Genomic DNA, 15,019 nt, shown 5'->3' on the forward strand with positions numbered 1-15,019 from the left:
ACCAAATAAAAATTCAGAACTCTAAATGATAAAAGATGAAATCAGAGAATTCAATTTAATTAACCAGTTATGAATTGAACATTTATGTTGCATTAAATATAAGGAAGTTCCAAGGAGGAGTTGGCATGAGAACTGGGCTTTGAAGAAGGAGCAGGACTTCAATGGAAATATAACACTGCCTATCATGAAATCCCTCTAGTGATCAGGAACTGAATATTCCTTGAAACAACATGGCGTTAGATGCAATTTCTCACTTCCCAGTCAATTGTGAGAAGAAGGAAAGGAGGAAAGAAGGAAGGAAGGAAGGAAGGAAGGAAGGAAGGAAGGAAGGAAGGAAGGAAGGAAGGAAGGAAGGAAGGAAGGAAGGGTGGGACGGAAGGAGAGAGGAAGAAAAAACTAATAACTTTATCTTTTCTACAGTTGAGAAGCTTGGAAATAATAGAGTAACAAAATGCCCTGGCTATCAGAGGTTTCTTCCCTCTAGCTCTGACATGGCTCCATCTGTATCACTCTTTCTCTCTCTGTACCTAGAATCCATTCCTGAAGAGAGTCACATCTGATATTAATCACCAAGTTAGGTTGCATGAACCATCTAGGAGAAGAAACTCACTTGTGATTATGGTATATTGCAGTTGCCCTAAATTTTCCTAAGCTATGGGGGGAAAGAAGACTTCCAGAAATGTTTTTTAAAGACATTTTTAACCTAGAATTTGATATTGCTTAAGGGAATTTCCCTCCCTTCTATTTATACGTGTAAAAGAAAGGCTTTCTTCTTTCCAGTTTCTATTTTCTGTAACTTCACCATGAGTCTTCTCTCATGTTGCAAATGAAAGGAGTGGTCAAGCTAGTCTCCAAGGTCCCTTCCAGCTCTGAAATTCTGATTCTGTATACTAACTATGGGACCTTGGGGAGATCTCTAAAGTAGGATGTTGTCATTGGTCTCATAGAACACTGGAATTGGAAAGGTAATTCAAGATCATTTAATTCAGCCCCATCATTTTACAGTGGAAGCAGTTCAGGAATGCAACATGATTTACACAAAGTCATGCAGTTAGTTAGATTGGAACTGGAACTAGTTTTTGTTGTTGTTTTGTTTGTTTATTTTTACTCTAAAACTAAGCCTCTTTCCATTACGCTAGGTCCCTTCCACCTATAATATTCTAGTTTTCTAAATTATTGAAATATCTGTTTGCATCATGATCCCTTGCCATAATTAGATTTTAGCCAGGCAAATATCCAGGGAGTGACTGAATATTGCTTCTCTGATATGAATTCATGCTACACAACACTTCCAAATTCCTTTTTACTTTTACAGAAAGTATTCTGGATCACATCTGGAGACAAATGGTTCTTTCAAAGACACTAGCAAGTTTTAGGATGATATGAAGCTTTTTTCACAGCAGAGTTACCCTGATGACTATGGGCTTTTGGTAGAAAGGAGGGGAAGCATTTATTTAATATCTACTATGTGTGAAATGCTACACTATGGTAAATGCTTTACAAATATTATCTCATTTGAGCTTCATAACAACAATCTTAAGTGTTATGGAGAGGAAACTGAGAAAGAGGTTAAAGTAACTTACCCAGGATCACACAACTAGTGAGTGTCTGAGATCAAATTTGAACTCAGGGCTTCCATTCTCTAGGCCCTACTGGGCTTACTGTAGGCCCAGTTCCTTGTTCACTATAGCATCACCTAGCTACCTGTAACTGGTAGGAGGGTCAGTAGCCTGTAGAGTTTTACCTGGAAGAATGGTAACTAGGGGTATCCCCTGCCACACATCAATTTCCTAATCAATGTTAAAGGGAGCAATATTCCTTGAAAAGGAGCTAGTCTGATTACTTGGGATTCTGTTCTGTTATTACTCTAAGAATAAGTTTAGAGGATCTTGAATTGAAAGGGACCTGAGATGTGTAGTTAAATTCCTTCATTGTACAGATAGAACAATTAAACAAACCTCAAAATCAAGAAACAATTTACCTAGAGGTAGGTAAGTGGTAGGCATGGATAGTGTGCCCTGTTCTGGAGTCTGGAAGACCTGAGTTTAAATCTGGCTTCAGATACTTCCTATCTGTATGATCCCAGGCAAGTCACTTCACCTGTTCGCCTATATCTTCATCTATAAAATAGGAATTAAAAATGACACCCAGAGTTGTTTTAGTGAATTAATGAGATAGTATTTTTAAACCTCTTAACACATTATCTGACACATAATAGTTACTAAGTAAATACTTGTTTGCTTCCTTCCCTCCTCTCCTTCCTTATTTTCTTCCTTCCTCTCATCTTTTCCCTTCCTTTCTTTCTTTCTCATATAGTTATTAAGAAGGAAAGGCAGAATTCAAACCCATTGCTACGATTCTAAATTAGACTTTCTCTCCATTGCAACACAAACTAAAGCTTAAGCAATTATACTGTTAGTGCCACCAACATGATCATGAATTTATACAAAAATTTATAATTTTCTTTTTGTTTTTACAATTCTTTAATCCTACAATAGTGCTATAAAGTAGGAAAAGTCAATTGCTGAATTTTTCCATTTGGGGATTTAAAGAGTCAGCCTAATACTAGAGTAGGAAAGAATAGTGCTTCTAAAATTAGGAGGAGGAGGAGTTGGCTCAAATTTCATCTCTGACATTCCCTGTGAGACTCTGGGAAAGTCACAATTTGCATGAGCCTCAGTTTTATCATTCATAAAATGGGAGATAGAGGACTAATACTCCTTCCTCTGCATTTATGATCATATGGTACTAATAGTACTATGAAAGGCAAGGGCACCATAAATTGGCAAGTGACAGAGCTAGGAGTCAGGCTTCTCTCTCCAAGCTCAGCATTCTTTCCACTGGCATACTATTTCTCTAGTGAAAAATCTAAACAGGAAATGGAGTGACTTTTGTATGATCAGCTTATCGGGAGAATTGATAAAGTTGGTGTCAGAATCCTAGGAGCCAAAGCTAATCAGAAGCAAAATTCCAAAATTGGTGAATTCCTCCTTCAGCGCTATTCAAGCCCTCTTTTGACAATGACATCATTTCCCTTGCTACAAGAAATCATTATGCTTTTCTGATATTTTTTACTGACTATAAATAATTCATTATTTTAAAAAAGTGACAACCCTGAACCCCTCTCCAATACCATTTAGAAAATTCTCTGTCCTGAGTTCTGTTCTCTTAGGCCCCTGCCATGTAACAGACATTCCTTATAAAACAAGCCCTATTAATACATTTATTATTGTTCACCCCTTCATAGATTATTCTCACTTTGATCGTTCACTTGGTGGACCATGTCCTCAGAGGACTAACTGTAAGGGTTGAAGTTGTTTCTTTGGCACTGTTGCTTATGAGCCCCTAGCTTCTATGTTCCCTATTCATTATGAATTCGCCAGCCAGAATTACGTTTCAGAAAGGAGTACTAAATAATGTAGGAGTAAAAACAGTTGGTATGGAAACTTCTCTCCAAAGAAAATTTAAGACATATTCTCTCTCACAAGTCCATAAAGAATTCAAAGAAAAGTGGGCTCAAGCTTAGAGCGCGCCTTAGCGTGTTAGTCAAGGACTCACACAGCTCTTAGTTAAATGGAAATTCTTTTCTCCCTTCTTTGAGTTCCCATGAAGTTCTCCTGAGGTGGCTGTAGGTCTCTGCTTGGACCTGAGGGTTCTTGACCCTTGTAGAGTCACGAAGCTGTCCTCTCTACCTCAAAGAGGTCATGCTGCAGAAGTTTCCATTTATAAGTATATCTAGTTTATCTTCTACCAGTTTATGAATGGATGAATACTTTTTTAAATCTGAGAATATCTATCTTACACATGTTGGAAGATCAAGGGTTTCTTAAGGACCCAAATCCCACTCTGATGGGTATAGGATGGGGAACCTGCATCTTCAAGGCCACCTGTGGCCCACTAGATCCTCAAGTGTGGTCCTTGGACTGAATCCAAACTTTACAGAACAAATCCCCTTAATAAAAGGATTTGTTCTGTAAAACTCAGACTCAGTCAAAAGACTACACCCAAAGAGTTAGAAGGCCACACATGGCCTCAAGGCCATAGGTTTTCCCCCTTCCCCCCATTCCCCCATAGTTTTGAACTGCTGAGTTTCTAACCTGGCCTGGATTGCCCTTCTTTAGGCAATCTGTTGCTCCCCACACTTTCTTAGAGATCCATCATATTAATGCCAAATAGTGTAAATACCTGCTCAGTTTAGCCCATTGCAGGTCAGAACTACTGAGTTCAAGAAATCTGACAGCCTCAACCTATCTAGCACCATGGATTACAGTCATGTACCACCATGCTCAGCAGAGTGAATTGTTTGTTTTTTGTTCCAGTCTATCTGATGGCATAATCATACGTGGATAGGGCAAGTGTGACATTCTGTGAGCTCACTCCCTGGCCCATCCCACTATCTTCTGGTAATAGGACAAAGGGTCCAACTCTTCAAAAATGCATTCAAAGTTTAACTCTTGAAAGCATTGCTGCAACGTTGCTGTTGGTTCTCTGCTATATATAGTTCCAGAGGTATGTCTAATTATTTCAGCTAATCCCAACATATTTCTTCATTTTTTATCCAATGACTTGGCATACTTCACTCCTTCCAGATTTGATTAACTGGGTTGTTTGTACCTTTGTTTGATTAATTCAAGAGAGGTGTCTAGGAATTGTTTATACTGGTTTCCACATTTGATTGATTGATTCTATAAATCAAAGAGACATAATCACCTGATGAAAATGACTGATAAATATAACTTTTAAGGCATTAGAAGTATCTTGCTATATTAATTGGGGTCAGGGAATGTGAAACACTCTTCATATACTCATATAAAGGCTAATGAAACTGTTAGTGTTTCATATGACTAATAGTACTTATTATGGCATATTTTTTTCAATATGTTGATTAATTTTGCTGAATTTGCTTCTTCTTTATTATAAGGGATAAATCTCTGTAAGGGTTACAGTGGATGATTGTTGTCCTTCCTTCTCAAAGAGGATTAAAATGACATCACTATGTTGGGAACAAGGCACAGTGTGTGCAGTTATTACTGAACAGACGAATACAAGCTCACAACTCTCTACTCCACATTGGGCACAAATAGTCCATACGAACATTTGGAGTGGACGTGTCTCTAAATTTGCACCTCTCACCTTTCTTAAGCTAATATAACTCTACTTTACTCATATAGCACAGTGCCTTCTTTGATGTGGGCATGCCATGCTAGATGTTCCTGTGCCTGTGTCCCCAGGTCTCACAATCAATCCCAGAGTTCTTCAGAGAGATTTTGAGAGGACATGATGCAGTGCGAAATATAGGTGATGTAAAACCACACATCTCAACTAAAATTGTCTAAAAATGTATTCTTGTACTACCTATCTGAATTAAAAATGTGTCCAAAGCAGCATATATAAGGGACTCATGTGACCATACATATCAGTCAGTCAATAAGTCAATAAACATTTAGTAAACATATTCTTTGTGTCAGGCACTATGCTAATCATTAGGGTGTAAAAAGAAGCAAAAGACAGTCCCTGCCCTCAAAGGGCTCACAATATAAATGGGGAAAGAACAGACAAATATGTACAAACAAGCCATATGTAAGATAAATAACTAAAAAGAAGAAAGACACTAGAATTAAGAGGGGTTGGGAAAGGTTGCCTATAGAAGATGAGATTTTAGTTGGACCTTGAAGGAAGACAGGGAAGCCAGTACGTTTCATATATGTGAAAGGCTTACACATTTGATGCAGTAGGGCTGCTGTTGCCTTCTTATGCCGATGCTATGAGATGTTACTATTGTTTCTTTCACAGGTTTGAGTTGAGGTTTAGACAAAAAAAGTGCATAAATACAAATAACTTTGCTATATACAGAGAATAAGAATCTTCCTTTCCTTGGATGCCTTGTTTTGCAGTCTAATGCAATTTGCTTGCTAAAATTTTTCATTCTTTAACCTCTTCTCATATCTTAACAGTGCATGTTTACTTAATAGCTCAGCTTAAAGTTGAGAGAGGAGGAGAGGGGTGGAGCCAAGATGGCAAAGTGGAAATGGGAACCTGCTTGAGCTCTCCCCTCAAACCTCTCAAAATATCTGAAAAAATGACTCTAAGACAAATTCTAGAGTAGCAGAAGCCACAAATTACAGAATTAAACAGATTTCCAGTCCAAGACAATCTGGAAGGCCTACAGGAAGGGTCTATTGCACCAGGCTCAGAGAAAAGAATAGCCAATGCTCTGCTGGCACAGATGGGACTGGAGCAGGCTTCAGGGTTCTGAATCACTGGAAGCTGTAGTAATTTTTCACACATCTCAATCCATAAACACCAAATATAGCTTCAAAGGTGAGAAAGCTCTCCCACCTGGGTAAGACAGGAGCATGGACCAACCCTAGTCACAGCCCCAGGGGAGTAACAGCCACTTCTATAGCTCACAACCTACAGATGGTGGGGGAATTGAGGGGCTGATCTGGCTCACAGTCCTGAGTGGTGATCCTGGGGTGAGGAGAAACTCTAGCATGGCAGAGCTGGTGGAGGTTGTGGAGAGGGAACTTTACTTGCTGTTCCAGGGCAGAAAAGAGTGCTTGTGGTTGCTCATAGACCAGAGCATAGGCCAGAAAAGGAGTGAACACCTCTCATTTGATTATACCACTTTGGCGGAGCTGAAAACTTACAGGTCCCTAGATATATCTCTGAAAACATCTGCACAAAACCTCTTAAACTTCAGGTAGTACACCCTATACATAATAAAGAACACAAAAGTCAAGTAATCAGCTGGAAAAATGTCCAAAAAGGGGAAAAAATAAGACTATAGTATGCCACTTTCTTGGTGAAAAGATATTTTTCTTGCATTCTTTCAAATGAGAAAGATCAAAGCATGCAATTGGAGGAAGATAATAAGGTCAAAGCTACTATATCTATAGTCTCCAAAAAATATATTAAATGGTATCAGGTAATCAAAGAGTTCAAAAGGAATTTTGAAAATCAAGTAAGAGAAGTTGAGGAGAAATTGGGAAGAGAAATGAGAGCAATGCAAGAAAATCATGAAAAACAAGTCAACAGCTTACTAAAGAAGATCCCCAAAAATGCTGAAGAAAATAACAGCTTTAAAATTAGACTAACCCAAATGGCAAAAGACGTCCAAAATGCGAATGGGAAAACAATGTCTTCCAAAAGCATAATTGGCCAAATGGAAAAAGAGGTCCAAAAACTCACTGAAGAAAATAATTCTTTAAAAATTAGAATGAGGCAAATGGAAGCTATTGACTTCAGGAGCAATCAAGAAATTATAGAACAAAACTAAAAGAATGAAAAAAATAGAAGACAATGTGAAATATCACATTGGAAAAACAACAGACCTGGAAAATAGATCCAGGAGAGATAATGTAAAAATTATTTGTCTACCTTAAAACCATGACAAAAAAAGAACCTAAACATCATCTTTCAAGAAATTATCAAGGAAAAAATGCCCTGATATTTTAGAACAAGAGGGTAAAATAGAAATGGAAGGAATCCACCAATCACATCCTGAAAGAGATCCCCAAAGGAAAACTCCTAGGAATATTGTAGCCAAATTCCAGACCTCACATGTCAAGGAGAAAAATATTGCAAGCAACCAGAAAGGAACAATTCAAGTATTGTGAAAAGACAATCAGGATCACACAGGACTTATCAGCTTCTACACTAAGGGATCAAAGGACTGGGAATATATTTCAGAGGTCAATGCAGGTAGGATTGACACCAAGAATCACCTACCCAGCAAAACTGACTATAATACTTCGGGGGAAAAATGGAATTTCAATGAAATAGAGGACTTTCAAACATTCTTATTGAAAAGACCAGAGCTGAAGAGAAATTTTGATTTTCAAATACAAGAATCAAGAGAATTATGCAAAGGTAAATAGGAAAGAAAAGCCATAAGGGATTCATTAAAGTTGAACTGTTTATATTCCTATATGGAAAGATATTTGTTACTCATGAGACCTTTCTCAGTTTTAGGGTAGTTAGAGGGCATATACATACATACACACATATGTATGTATGTGTGTATATGTATATGTTTATATGTATGCAAGTGTTTATATGTATGTGTGTGTATTATATGTATGTATATGTGTAGGTGTGTGTGTGTGCATGTGTGTGTGTGTGTGTGTGTATGTGTAGACAGAGAGCACAGGGTGAGCTGAATATGAAGGGAGAATACCTAAAAGATAAAGTGAACTGTTGAGAGTAATGTACTGGAAGAGAGGGAAAGGGAGAGACAGAATGTAGCAAACCATCTCACATAAAAGAGACAAGAAATGGCTTTTACAATGGAAGGGAAGAAGGGGAAGTTGAAGGGGAATAAGTGAGCCTTATTTGCTTTGGATTTGACTTAAGGAAGGAATAACATACACTCAACTGGGTATGGAAATCTATTTTACCCTGCAAGAAGGCATGGGGGAAGAGGAGAAGAAAGGGAGGATAAATAGAAAGGCTGGCAGATTGGGTGAAGGGGTAATCAGAAGCAAAAACTATTGTTGGGGGACAGGACAAGGGAGAGGATGAAATAAATGGATGGCAGGACAGGATCGAGGGAAATGTGGTTAGTCTTTCACATGACTGTTATGGAAGTATTTTGTATGGTTACACATGTATGACCTACAACAAATTCCTTGCTTTCTCAATGAGGGTGGTTAGGGAGGGAGGAAAGGAAAGAATACAGAACTCAAACTTAAAAAACAAACTTTTAAAATCACTTTTGCATGCAACTGGGAAATAAGATGTACAGGCAATGGGGTATAGAAATCTATCTTGCCCTACAGGAAAATGAGAGGAGGGGGATGGGAGAAGTGGGGTGATAGAAAGAAGGACAGATTGGAGGACTAGGGCACACACTGTTCTGGGGTGGGGCATTAGAGTGCCAACACAATGTTTATAGCACCCACAGTGGCCATGAATAAATATCATTGCATAATTCTGAGTCACAAAATAAAACAGACTTTCCACATGAAAGACAGAGCCAAAACATGTATTCAGACACCAGAAAATCAAATCCATCAAAATCTATACACAATAACAATGCAGAGGGCAACATCATCCCCAAGCCTTCCCCCTGCTGGGCTTCTCACAAACCAGCTCCATTAAAAAAATCACAGGTAGGTTCCCTTAAACAAAATCACAAACATGCTCTTTCACTCATGCTAGCCAGCTGACTGTTTGCCTTCATCCTTCTTAGCTCTGACTGCTCTCATGACTAACTTCCTCTCAGCTCTGCTCTACCTCCACCTCTTCCTGCTCCACCCTTACAGTTCCACCAATTCATCAAGCTTCTCCCACCTCAGGTTCCAAGTGACTCAGGCTTCCATGTAGCCCAGGCAAGTCACATGGACCTATTAATGAATGAGAAAGATCTTCCCATTTAAATTACCACTATAGGAGTGGGGGAGAGATGGGGACAAAATTTGGAATTCAAAAGCTTGGGGAAGTGAATGTTGTAAACTGAAAATAAATAAATTATATATTAAAAAACCAGCTCAGCTCACAGAGGAAGAGAGAAGAACAAGCATTTATTAAACACCTACAATATGCTAAGTGCTTTATAAATATTGTTTTATTTAATCTTCACAACACTAGGAGTCATGTGCTATTATATTCTTCACTTTACAGTTGAGGAAACTGAGGCAGAAAAAGGTGAAGTGACTTACTTAGAGTCACATAGTAAGTGGCTGAACATTTGAACTCCTGTCTTCCTAACTATAGGCCATCTACCTTGTCCATACTTGGAAGACATCATACTGACAATCATGTAATATTAAAAAGAAACAGAGGAATAGTTTCTAGCATGTTAATTAGATCTTCTACGGAAGTTTTGTTAAAACATGCAGATAAGAATCACACAACATGAAAGGGCAAAGATGATTCTTTGATTTGCACCTTTGGAAGAAACTCTCATACCTATGACAACATAAGCTGAAAATGTAAATATTGAGATATCCTTCAAGCTCAGATAAATTCATCATCCTAATTTCAAAATTCCATCAATAACATCAGGGGTGTCTGGTAAACTTATATAACCATAGCACATCAGGACTAAGGAGTGATTTATTAAGGGTTTCTTTTATGTTGGACACTAAAGATAATAAGAAGACAAAAATTCAAAATCAAGGATCTTTTCTTATAGAAAGCTCCTTAACCCACCCTTCTCATGTTACTAATAAGGAAAAGAGTTCCAGAGAGCTTACTCAAAGTGACACAACTAGGAATGAATCAGAACTAGAACCCAGGTCTCCCAGTTTCTTGTCTAGCTCTATTTCAATTACACTACACTCTGCCAAACTCTTCATGGGAAAGAAAAAATACTTAATATCTTGCCCTCCCTCCACCTTCTCACCAAAATTAATTTCTACTAGGATTTTTTCTACAGATTTTCACTATTTTATATAAACTTAAAAATTCAGAAAGTCCATCACAATTAAAGAAAAATTAAAGACAAACTTTTAATTGTGTTCAGGAGAATGCTATTAAGTAGTTTTTAGTATACAACAACCATAAAAATCCAAATACTTCACTTATTTCAAAAAAAGAATATGTAAGAATCAGAGAGTGGGAAGAGATGGAAGGTGGGTGTTTTAAAAACACATTTGGCAAATGAACTTTCAAAAACTGTCTGCAAAAAATATTTAGAAGTGATCCATTCTACTTGAGGCTTATTTGCTTCATACAATACCATTTTACCCTCTCTCCCTGGGAAAAAGATAATGGGTATTTTATTCCATGAATGAATGATAGCTTTCTGTAAGGACTGTGAAGACACTGAGATTTAGAAGAATCAAATACTTACAAATAATTCTAAGTGGTGGGGAGAAATCCTGACCCCTTAAAATGAAAATCACACGAATTCTGTTGCTAAAATATTCCCATTAAAAACTTACTCTCTGAGACCACAAACAAGTCTTTTACTTTAACTTAGAACACTGGATGTTGCATGTTTAAGTTTGTGCATATTTGGATAAATGAGAAAATTATAAAATGTAATACTCCATTGCTTTGCTTTTTCCTATTTAAATGCATGTCAATAAATTATTATACTCAGTTAAATTGAACATCAGTTGATGAAGTCCCTATTATCAGAATAACTGTTCTGGGATAATCCCTAGATATTTGCAAGTAGCAATGCCAGTACACTTGTTGGGAAAGTCAGGGTTGTGCATTCCAGGGGAGCATTTTTTAATACCTATATTTAATAAGATATCATTACAGGATGCATTTCTGTGTATCACTGCAGTGTCTATTGGATGTATTTTTATTAGAATCATTTTTGCTCACAGCCTTCTCCAATAGGAGATTTTGTGTTAGCAAAGTACAAAGCATATATCTGCAGAGGCTCCATACTTCCCATTCATTCAGGAAGTGGGCTTTGCGTTGCTGAAAATTAACTGGGCATCTCAGCACACAAAACCATAAACCCATGGAGATTCAGAAGGGGCAAGGGCTAAGTTTGAAAACGAAAGATTAACTGTACCTAGTATGACCCCTGCCAAAAGTTCCATTGAAAAAAGCATGAGCTGCATTATTAAAAGCTAGATGGGGAATGTTGATTATTCAGGGTTTGCTTTCTGACTTTGGTTCCACTTCTCCTGCAGTCAAGGCATTTTTTTTTCTGTCATTATCAGTTCACTAAAGGGCTGAGAGGAATAAAAGATGAATTTGAAACTATTCACTTATGCTGTTTGTTAGTCACTTAGGAAAAGATGGAAACCATTAACTAAAGTGAGGTTTTTGAATTCACTGTGGATTTCCACTACACACAAACTTTCAGTCCCCCCCATTTTCCTGAAATAAGTGAAGAGTAGTTTTTAAGCATTCTTCTAATCTCATGGAATAAATGCTGTACCTTGTAAGCCTCAGATCTCATATGTGGTTTGACATTACTGGCAGGGTTGAACCTAAGCATTCAAAGAATTTGAAATGGCTCTGGAACTGATTCTTTATCAAAAGAAATCTGAGTTTTTCAAAGTCCAATAAACTCTAACATCTCTCTTCTTCAGCTGAAATGTACTCAAGCACTTTTGAAATACCTTCAGATGAAAATGGGTTCTTTCCAATAACTCATTCATCATTCAAAAGGATCTTTCACAAGGATGATCAATGAACAAGGCTGCAATGATCCAATGATCCTGAAAGGAAAATAGGGGACATTCTGAAAAGTGATCAGTGGTATATAATTTCACTTTTGTGAAATAGAAAACCTAGAGGGGGAAAATGCCAAGAAGCAAAGGTCTCCAAACTGCCTGAGATCGAGAAAAACACTTTGGATTGCTGTACGCCATAACAAGCAGCTGAGTTTATTGTTTTGTTTGCAGACTGGAGTCTGTAGAAAATAAATATCTGGGGCTGAGGGCATCTGGAGATAATGAACATCCAGAGCTGAGAATGCACCCCAAGGTATTTTGGGAATCATCTTACTGACAGAGGAAAAAGTAGATAAAGTAGCAGAGAAGAAATTTTTAGCAGTACAGAAACAATGAAGAGGAGCCTCGGAACAGGGACAGGATTTGGGCTGGTAAATAATAGAATTGTAGTCTTCTATAACAAGCCACATACATTCAGCGCTGGCTGAAGGATGGCATTTGTTTCAACAATACTCTCTGGCTTTGGGGCATTTTGTTTCCTAATCAACTAGAGAATCCATTACAACTCTATAAAGTTGAATTTCATCTTCTTTCTTATTCTATCCCAACAAGTAGTTACTGATTCCCTTTGAATGTGTCAAACTAAAGTCATCTCCAAAAGGGTTCATATTAAATTTAAGAATATGTTTCAGTTCACTGATTTAAAAAAAAAATGGTGCCAGGAACACACAAGGGATCTCCTTCTCTTTAAACTCTTTAACTCTGTAAAGGCTAATTTTTGACAAATGTTGGCAGATGGTATGGTGGAACTACAGAAATTGATTAGAACACTTTTTCTCCATTATTTGATTTTAAGAATACCATTCATTAAAAGGCTAATTCATCTATGATATTCTATCATATAAGAATCTTTACTCTCTAACACTTTTGCATATATATAACTCACTGAAAATTTGTGGTCATAATGGTGAAACAGAGACATTATGAGATCTTGATATCTTTTCTGTATATAATTTTGATAGAAGTTCAGTGTTGATTATTTTTATTCTAATTCTCCAATAATTGACCACCTAAGTATATTATTAGTGATAACTTTATTACCCAGAGTATTGGGTTAACCAGAAGATTCCAGATCAATCAATCAGCAGGAATTTATTAAGCACTTACTATATGCCAAGTGTGGGTCTAGCTGCAACAGACATAGGAACAGGGAAGCAATTCCTGTTCAGAAGGACCTTATATTTTAATGAGGGAGACAAGTACATACACAAATATATATAGCAGATAATAAATAAATATGAATATACATTCAAAGTAGCTACGGACAAGGTAGTTTGGGCAGGGAGGCACTAGAATTAGAGGGAGTCAGCAAAGACTCCGTATCAAAGATGCTGTATTTACCCATATTTTAAAGAAAGAGAGGAACTTTGAGATGCAGGTAAGGAAGATTGGATAGTAAGATGGTAACTGCAAAGTCATGGAGACAGGAGATGGAATGATGTATATGAGGAACAGAGAAAGTGAGTTTTCCTAGTCCACAAAGCTAGGAACAAGGAGCGATGACCAATCAGACTCAAAAGATAGTTTGGGGTCAGATTAGATAGAATTTTAAAAATTGAACAGAGGAATTTATATTTTATCCTGGACGTAACAGAAAGCCAAAGAAAACGATTAAGGGAGTTACATAATAAAATCTCTATTTAAGGCAATACATGGTAGCCATGCATTGAATGGACTAAAGTAATGAGACACTTGTAGAAAGGAGAACATTAAAAACGTTTGTTTTTCCAATAATCCAGGGAAAGGTGATAAAAGCCCAAAATAAAATGGTAGTTGTATGAGTGAAGAGAAAACAACAAATGTGAAATGTGTGAAGTTGGAAATGACAAAATTTTGGCAACTGTTTGGGTATGTAGGGAGAGGGAGAGTGAGGAGCACAGGATAAAGCCAACATTATGAACTTGACAGTCTGGGAGGATGGTGGTGACTTTGAAAGAAATAGGGAAGACTTGAAGAGAAAAGGGTTTGAGGAAAACACGATTTTTATTTTATGTATGTTAAAAGCTAGAACTTCTCATAAATGGCATTTTTCCCTTGCCACATGGTGGGATTTACTATAAGTAGCAATTTTTTCTTGGAAAAATATATTAAAACTTTGGTTTTATGTCACCAAAATTTAATCTGGGTTAGCACCAATGTAGAAACTAAGTGGCAAATTGTATTTCTGAATTTAAGAGACTTAGAATTAAGGCTAAAATTTCCCTAAAAAGCCTGAAATACAAACCTGAATGCTATGACTCTCCTCAATCTGAAAAAAATAACTTTAAGCTAATTGCCTTGTTTATCTAATGCCTTCCAAGAACTTTTGACTCCTTTTTTATGCTTTTCCCCCTGTATGGTGGTATGGTGTTGTATAGTCAGAGCTTAAATGAATTCTGTTGACACTCACATCTCAATTACCTACATGTTGAAATGTTAAGGAAGGTTTTTAATCCTAGTCTATTTATCCTATCAACAAATACATATCTATAATATTTTATACTTTGCACATAGTAGGCACTTAATGTATGTTGAATTGAATTGAATCTTCTTCAACTGCCAGCTGATGAGCACTTAGGAAATATAAAATCTCTCCCATATCAACCTAAGTGAGATATAATTAGGCTATATGTTACAAATATGTTTTCAAAAGCATAACTTTAAAATACATTCCAAAGACCTATCTAATTTATTGGCACATTGACTTTGTTTAGAGTCCTCTACGCAATCCTTGATCAGAGAGAATTGACTTTATTTTACATAACTTTTATATAGATTGTTTTGCACTAGAAATAGATGGATGAATAAAGAATCCCTTTTCTAACATCTTGTCCTACATTTCCATGCAAAGGAGATAATTTAGGAGAGAATTGCATATGTAGGAGAAAAAA

Source organism: Notamacropus eugenii, chromosome 1 (genome assembly GCF_028372415.1).
Source record: "Notamacropus eugenii isolate mMacEug1 chromosome 1, mMacEug1.pri_v2, whole genome shotgun sequence".
NCBI lineage: Eukaryota > Metazoa > Chordata > Mammalia > Diprotodontia > Macropodidae > Notamacropus > Notamacropus eugenii.